The following is an 8,508-nucleotide window of genomic DNA, read 5'->3' as shown; positions in this document are numbered from 1 at the left end:
ATAGGAATGAGAAATGTTAATATGCAGGTAGTTTTGATAGTGACTGTCAGTGACAACGATTTAGGTGAGTCAAAAGCCAAGAAAGATAAGAAAAAAAATTGACAGGTTGTAGAGTGTCACCTGTGGAGAATGCCCAGGTACAGGCATACTTTGGATGATTTGAATATATAAAATAATGTAAAGAGGAATTTCAATACTCCGATACACACATGAACTATATTAAATTTGGTAAATAAGAAAAAAAAGTTACTAAAATATTTACTTGAATTCAAGCAGATAAATTATTTTATTAAAACTGATTATTTTTTCTTTATACTAGGGAGAATGCTAGGGATGGCACGTCATCTAGGAATTCTTTAAATTTTTTAAAAATAGCCTTGAATTCTCTGTATCTAAATTGGACTACATTTTAACAAAATCAAAAGAGGCAATATAGTGATGATCTACAAAGTCAGGTGGAACTAGAGAAGTGACGAGTTTTCCTTTGCATATTGTATTTTGCTGTTCAATATATAAAGACTTGCCAATGCACTATCAATATAATAAGTGCTATAATCATGTCCTCCTGATTCATTGATTTTACTGTTTTATTAGCTTTATAGTTTTATTAGTTGTATTACCTTTTATAAGTGGCTTCTAAACAGTTTCAGTGGAGTGCCTTTAATAATTGGAGTATTTTCCTGATTTAAAGTTTAATTTTCAGCTATATTACAGGGAAAAAAAGTTTATGCTTTGCTTTTCTGCCTTGAAAAACATGCAGAAAGGCTGCTTTTTAGTGATTTCTTCACCATGGCATCCAAGGCTTTTTACTTACAGGGACCTCAAAGACTATCATCCATCAGCGAAGGTTTCAGGTTAGATTTTATGGCTTCCATGAACTTTAACTCTTGTCAGAGCACCTTAAAATGTTGAAAGAAAGTGTGATGAAGCAGGGGAGACAGATGGCACAAGGGGAGAAAGGAACACAGGGAGCAGAGCCATTGCAAGGTAGTAAATGGCCCTGGAGGAAAAAAACGCAGGAATTTATGTGGTGCTATGTGAACTTTTACCTCAACTCTTACCTCGAGAAAGGGCACAGTCATTGCCCTCCTTACATCAGGTCTGAGTTCTGTTATTTATACATTTGCAACTGCATTTTAGCTTATTAGTATAAAATGTATTTTTAAAAAATTATTTTGTTAAAATTAAAAAGAAAAAAAATGAAATGACAGATATACCCTCTGACAGGATTTCTGTGTCTTTTGACAGATTAAAAGTGGCAAAAGTAAAATTTTCTGTGTCTAAAAGAGAAAATGTTTGCAGCACAATTTCTTTTCTTCATTTATTTTTTATTAATTATTAGTATTGACTACAGCTTAGTCACTTTGTATCCCAGCTGTGGCCCCCTCCCTTGTCTCCTCCCAATCCCACCCTCCCTCCCTCTTCTCCTCCTATGGTCCTCCCCTAGTCCACTGATAGGGGAGGTCCTCCTCCCCTTCTATCTCACCCTAGCCAATCAGGTCTCATCAGGATTGGCTACACTCTCTTCCTCTGCGACCTGGCAAGGATACACCCCTGAGGAGGAAGTAATCAGAGAGCCAGTCACTGAGTTCATGCCAGAGAAAGCCCTTTTTTTTAATCTTACTAGGAAACCAACTTGGAGTCTGAGCCTATGGGCTGCATCTGAACAGGGGAATTAGGTCCTCTCTGTGCACTGTCCTTGGTTGGGGTATCAGTCTCTGCAGAGCCCCCAGGGCTCAGTTTTTTGTTTCTGTTGGTCTCCTTTTGGAGCTCCTGTCTCCTTCAGGTCTTTCTATCCGCCCCTTCTTTCATAAAATTCCCTGAACAATGCCCAAAATTTGGCTATGAGTCTCAGCCTCTGCTTAGATACCTCTATTAGTAGAGTCTTTTAGAGGCTTTCTGTGGTAGGCTCCTGTGTCTTTTGAAAGATTAAAAGTGGAAAAAATGTAAATTTTTCTGTGTCTAAGAGAGAAAACATTTGCAGAAGAATTTCTTTATCTTGAGAAATTTCCAGAAAAAGGTAAACCTCATGATTTTTTTTTTTTTTTTAATACCAAGAATCTGAAAGTGAAGGTGTCAAATGCCCCTTTACTGATGCTTGCTTGCCAGGTTTACAAATACAATAAGTGAAGTGACCTCTGTCCATTTGTAAATAGATAAGCAAGCAAGTCTCCTGAGAGTGGTTATTTGCTCTCTCTCTCCCTCTCTCCCTCTCTCTCTCTCTCCCTTACGGGAAATGGCAGAAACTTGGAACTTGCTGCAGATGTTTGCCAGTTTCTGATGCCCTGGTCTAGAGAAACAGGGCATGTGGTGCCAAGTACCATCTGAATGGAGCTCAGCATATAAAAAACAAGCCAAATTCTGGGAACAAACTGATCATTATTGTCATTATTCTGTCTAGACTGAGGAGGTCTAGCACAGATTTGTAATAATGCCAGACAGCAACATAGCGCTTGGAGGACACCTGACTTAGGAAATAAAGGATTAACAACACTGAATTCAGGATTAGTCAGAATTTCTCAGGATGTTTTCAGTGTAACTGAAGATGAAAATTGAGTTTAAGTGTCTGGTTTTGTGTGGCTATTTGAGGTGGTATTTATTTGCTTAACAATGAAATTATTTACTTTTATGGGCTCAGGGAAAATGGAAGCAGTCTCTCCCGTCTTTTTCTTTCTTAGACACATATAGCCAATCTCAAGCAGGTCCTTAATAATGCAGCTTACTATAGAAAAATAAATTTCAAGGCTGAGAGGGAACTTAAAGACAGATAGTGCTATCATGTCTCTGCTTGAATTCTTTGGGTAATGGCTTAATGAGTGGTAGCCAACACCACACTGTCACGATGTCATCACCTACTGAGGAAATACATTCAGCCCACTGATGACAGTGAATATTACGCATTGACCCCTTATCTGTCTTCTTGGCCATAGCCTATTTGTCCTATTATCCTGGGTTATGCAGAGGTATTTTTGAGGTTATTAAAATGACCTGGTATGACCTCTTTCTTTCATTTGGCTATACATTTTCCCCCAAAACTATTCCTACTACATTAGCTGCACACATTCAGTTCTTTTTAGCATCTAACTTTTTTTTTTTTTATTGAGTTCCACTCTTTGATTTTTTTTTGGTCTAAAAGTATATATTAAAAAAAAAAAGTCCAAGCCAGTCTATATTAATCTAACCAGAACTTTGTAATTAGAATTTTAATTCAGGAATGCAATGTTTCAATATTTGGAATTTTTTCTGATAAACAATTTGAAGTACTCAGATAATCTCTTCTCTTGTTTTTATAAAAAATAATTTCTCTGAACCAAAAAAATCATTAATTATTTTGTCTGCTCTTACAATCAGTTGTCTGTATTTTACATTGCTGCCTGTTTTAGAGATCAGCACATAAAGGCTAGTGGAATTAAATAATTTTTTTCAAATGTGTTTCAATCCAGATTTAACTTCTTATTTTTTACTTTTAATATGTATGCGTGTATGATTGTCTGTGTGTATTCTTGAGCGAGACTGTCCATGTATCTTAATGTGTGTAGAATAACCAATCAGAGTCTGAGAAGAATAGGGAGAGGAAGGGAGAGGTAATTGTTTACTGATAAATCACTAAGTTATATATCAGCTGGAGCAAGTATTTCTGGTGTTCTTTGTACAGTGAAGACAACATTTTGAATATAAAACTCTGTTGTATATTTTAAAAATCTAGAAGAAATATGTGAGTGACTTAGTTAGAGTTTTATTGTGTGACCATATCAACTTCTATAAAGAAAAACATTTAATTTGTGGCTGGCTTATAGTTTCATAGTCTATTATCATCATGGAAGGAAACATGGTGGCATGCAGGCAGACATGGAGAAAGAGCTGAGACTTCTACATTTTGAGCCACAGGCAGCAAAAGGAGATGGTGGTCACATCAAGCTCACTGTGTGGCTTGAGCATAAAAGACCCCAAAGCCCAACCCCACAGTGACATACTTCCTCCCAAGGCCACACTTCAAATAGTGCCACCGCCTGTGTCCAGGCATTCAAACACAGGGATCTATGAAGGCCATTCCTATTCAGACTACCACAGTGAGCACACTGAAACATTCTTACAATTTAAAACACATGAATTGTATACCTGTACCGACAAATCACATCTTTTTCTTAAAATAATTACACAAATTGTGTTTTATATTTCTTTTTTCTTTTTTCTTTTTTAATTATTAGTTACATTTTATTCACTCTTTATCCCAGCTGTATCCCGCTCCCTCATTCCCTCCCAATCTCACCCTCCCTCCCTCATCTCCTCCTGTCCCTTTCCAAGTCCACGGATTGGGGAGGACCTCCTCCCCTTTCGTCTGGCCCTGTTTTATCAGGTATCTTCAGAACTGGCTACAAAGTCCTTCTCTGTGGTCTAGCAGGACTGCTCCTCCCTTGGGGGGTGGGGAGGTCAAAGAGCCAGTCATTGAGTTCCTGTTAGAAATAGTCCTTGTTCACCTTACTATGGGAAACCAATTGGTTACTGAGCTACCACAGGCTACATCTGAGCAGAGGTTCTAGGTTACATTCATACATGGTCCTTGGTTGCATGTCAGTCTCAGAAAAGACCCTGTGCCCAGATATATTTGGTCCTTGTAGAGCTCCTATCCTTTCCCCATCATACTAACTCCCCCTTCTTTCATATGATTCCCTGTACTCTGCTGAAGGTTTGGATGTGAGTCTTTGTATCTGCTTTGAAAACACTGCTAGGTAGAGTCTTTCATGGCCCTCTGAGGTAGGCTCCTGTCCTGTTACTTGTTTTCTCATCTTACTATAAGAATACATACTGTTTTTTTTTTTATGTCAGAGGAAAACTGATCATGGTATGTTATATGAAACTATCAAATAATCAATAAAAATATTATATTGGGAAACACTAATTTAAATCTGAAAAAATTAAATATAAATGAACACATGTTTTGCATTATTGATACAATATGGGATGAACAAGTGATTTTATATGGAGAATTTGGGACAAGTGTCAGAGGACTCGGTTGTAGAACTCAAAACTATTCATTCCAGTGTTTATCCCCATTGGTGTTTTCCAACTATAGCAGGAGCAAGAAAAGTATATCAGCCAATCTAGGAATCAGATTCACTATACAGCCCATTTCTAATTACAGACTTAAGAATAACTGAATCATTATAGCCTTCAGTATTTGTTTGCCATTGTTGCTACTCTTACTGTTTTACTCTTTAGAGGCTATGCTTTTGCTGTGTACAAATTTCCTCTTAATTTTGCTAAAGAGTAATAACTGTGGACTTCATAATTATTGGAAAAAGATTGAAAAATACCATCTGCCGTAACACTCAATGTGGATGTCAATATTATCACAGAGCCAGTCTTTTTATATGGCATGCTCTGACATGGCTTCAAGTTAGTTTTGACCTACGCTCTAAGCACCAGACTTCTGTTAATGTAGTGACTGACAACTTGAACCCATTGATGAAATACCTTAGCATCACTTTGTATCTTAAAGAGGCAATGGCAATCACATGACTACCGTAAAGAATGAAGTCGTAAAACCATAAGGTATAAGTTATCAAGAAATATGTTTAAAAGAAAAATATATTATTTCATGAATATTATCGAACTGTATTATGCATTGGATGAGCAAATGAAGGACTCTTTCTTAGGAAATACTTTTCCTCCCTCTCTCAGCAATCCTGCGTTAACAGTAGCTCTTCATCCAGGCTTGAGGCCCCCAGAGATTCACCCCTTTCATTTTAGCATGTCTGTTGGTGCCATCCACGTTCAGCTATTTTTAAGGCAGTGATGATGATGTTCAAGTTTTATAGCTTCACTGACATTGCTAGGCAGCGCAGTTCGCAGTTTCACAGTAACTGCCATGGTTCCACGTCTTCCTTGTCATCTTTCCACCCCCTGTTCTACCATGTTTCCTGAGCCTAGTGTGTAGGCTTTATGTTGTAACTGAATCTCTCTCTCTCTCTCTCTCTCTCTCTCTTCTTCTCCCTCTGCCTCTCCTTTCCCTCTGCCTCTCCTTTCCCTCTCCCTCACATACAAATACCACACTTGCTAACACATTCCTACATACACAAACACAGCCTGCTTAATTTTACATAAGAATGGTCAATCTACATTGACCGTATCTTTCGCTATATACCTCAGCTTTGAAAAAAATGAAGTTATACTTTAGAATAATCTTCCAGCTCATAGGACACAAACAGGCAATGGTAAACCATATGTTACCAAAGGGAAAAAAAAAAAACAAATAATTTTGCAAGAGTGAGTGTTCTGTGGAATAATAGGATGTATATATTACATTATATATAATGTTATTATATATTATATTATATATAATGTTTAGGACTCAAAATACCGAAGAGCTTACTGATTTAATTTTTGACTGACTTTTATTTCTTACTTTACCCTTTAATCAGGAAAAAAAAATATAACCACCTTGAAAACAATAAAAATTTAAAAATGTAAGGCATCATCTAAAATATTTTTCTCTTCATGAACTATTGTGTCTTTAGGGAGTGAGTTTCATTAGATCTTCTCTAGGCTGTGTTTTCATATTTTAGACGCAAATAAGCAATGAGTGCTCAGTTCTCTCAGGAGTTAAATGCAAGTCGAGTTGTGATCATTATCCCATGTAATAGGAATTTCTGAGGCCAGTGTACCGTCAGTTCACATTTCTTAATTATGTATATATGTGTGTGTGTGTGCGTGTGTGCGTGTGTATATATGTGTATGTATATATATATATATGTGTGTGTGTGTATGTGTGTGTGTGTGCGTGTGTGTGTATATACGTATGTGTGTGCGTGTGTGTGCGTGTACCCCGTCCTCTTACACTTGACAGCTACATAGCTGGCCAGAATTCCATGGTTAAAGCAAGAAGCCACAGCACCCTCACCAGGTCATAAACCATCTCCTCTCTACAGGTGCGGCTGAGAACAGGAGTTCAACCTCATCACTTTTATGGATGGCTGTTTCTGATTAGGCAAAGCACCAACAGGTATATTTTCTCAGCAATCAGAATGTCTCTGGCTTTCTATGGTAGGGAGAATATGTGTCATTTCCCTCCTGAACATCCATCAGGCAAAATTATTAAATCAACATGCATCATTTCTTATAATAGAACTAAATTCACTGTTTTAGAATATAATTCTAGGATTGATTTTCCTTGCTCTGAAAAATAAACAACCTGGCTCTGTGTTCATGGTTATGTAACAGCAGGAGGTCATTATCTTGTGACAAACCACTGTTTTATTGACATTATTTCTAAATGTTCCCCTGATATAACATATACAATATAATACAGATTCAATTTAGGAAAAATCCATTTATTCCATACTGACATATATCTATCATTTCAATTTATTTTAGAGACATGATTTGAATCCAAAGGATATTCATTTCTGTGATGTTTACTTTCTGCTTACAACATCAAGCACAAGTAAATGATGATGAAAATTCTGATCCAGAACAAAGATGCTGACACCAAATTCTTTGAGGATGGATACTCAGGCTATAAGTGTGCCCTTGAAAAAAGTCCTTACTATCTCTCTAATTGATGTTCATCACCAATGCACTAGAGATAGCAGCAAACAAACAAACAAGCAAACAAACCCACAATTCACATTGTATAGCCTGAAAGAATGAATACATTTATTTAATTCATTTAGAAAATTATCCCACATGTGTTTGAAGTCATATGACAAGCATTCAGTTTATCGTGGTCTCACTTTCACTCAAATTACATGTTAGAATTGTCTAAGTTTTTGGTTACTAATAATGCCTCTATTTCACGTTACTTGGACTACTAGAGATGATGATATTTATAATATTTTAAAAACATATAAAATATTCCTGATGTAAATGATCCACAGAGGTTTTGGAGCGCTCTGGAGAAGCTGGTGTTGGGGTACTGTGATACTAGAAGGCACCACGTGCCGCCGCTCAAGATTATGGCTTTCAGATGGCTACACGTTGCTCGACATTCTGTTTTCTCCTCGCAGGTACAGTCTTTGCTCTCGTCCATCTTGGCTGTGTCTGAGAGAAAACCTGTTGATCACATGTGTCTGTGTACTTGTCTTTGGCGTCCCAGTGAGGTTAGCCAATGGAGATACATATCAAAAATGAGATAAGAGTTTGGTCTAGCGTTGTGAAGCCCCAGGGGCGATCTCTACTGCTAAGTATGCACATGTGCACACACACAAACACACACACAGACACACAGACACACAAATCCACACACAGAGACACTCACACAGACACACAGACACACAGATACACACAGACACACACAGGCACACAGACACACAAATACACACACACACACACACACACACAAAGACACACACAAATACACACACACAGTTAAGGGAACTTGGAGTATGTGTTATTTTGGCTACCTTCACCAAGCCACAGAGAAATGTTTATATCTCTCCTTCACAGCCACCTCTCTGTCCTCTGGTTCTGATAACTATTTCATCTCCTTGTCTATTTAAACCTGTGAGA

Source organism: Psammomys obesus, unplaced genomic scaffold (assembly GCF_907164565.1).
Source record: "Psammomys obesus unplaced genomic scaffold, mPsaObe1.curated_primary_1811, whole genome shotgun sequence".
Lineage (NCBI taxonomy): Eukaryota > Metazoa > Chordata > Mammalia > Rodentia > Muridae > Psammomys > Psammomys obesus.
The sequence above is the reverse complement of the archived record's forward strand: the minus strand, read 5'-3'. Positions refer to the sequence as shown.